This window comes from Octopus bimaculoides, chromosome 17 (genome assembly GCF_001194135.2).
Source record: "Octopus bimaculoides isolate UCB-OBI-ISO-001 chromosome 17, ASM119413v2, whole genome shotgun sequence".
Classification (NCBI taxonomy): Eukaryota; Metazoa; Mollusca; class Cephalopoda; order Octopoda; family Octopodidae; genus Octopus; species Octopus bimaculoides.
The window spans coordinates 31,479,025-31,479,781 of NC_068997.1; positions in this window are offsets into that span (position 1 = coordinate 31,479,025).

Genomic DNA, 757 nt, shown 5'->3' on the forward strand with positions numbered 1-757 from the left:
ATTTTAATCTAAAATTTTAAACTTTAGATTAAATATTGATATGGTATATGCCTCACAGCATGGATTTAGACGGGTTCTTAGTTGACTGAGTTGTAGAGTGGTAGTTCGTTTCTAAATTAGTTATATATATATATATATATATATATATATATATATATACCCAAACAAAAAGATAGATTGATAGATACAATTGAGTAGGCAAAGAAAAATATGAGACACTGCCTAGTGCTTTTCTTTTTATTTTGATAAGGCTAGTACTTATTCTATCAGTTTCTTCCTGTCAAACCAGTAAGTTATGGTGATGTAAATAAACGAGCAGCAGATGTGAAGCAATGATGAGGGAGAAACACAGAGACAAAGGCACACACATACACATACATATATACATACATATCTATATACGATTGATTTCTTTCAGTGTCTGTCTACAAAATCCACTCACAAGGCTTTGGTTGGTCTGAGGTTTTATCAGAAGACACATGCCAATTCACAGTAGTACTGAACCCAGGACCATATGTTTTGGAAACAAGTTTCTTACCACCCAGCCACACCTGCACTTATGTATATGTGCGTGTATGTGTGTGTATGGGTGTATATATGCATGCGTGTATATACGTGTATATATATGTGTACACATTACATGTAAATCTATATATATACACCTACACAAATACATGTATACATATACATCTATATTTACATATATGCATATATATATACCTACATCTATACATATACATCTATACAGGTATACATA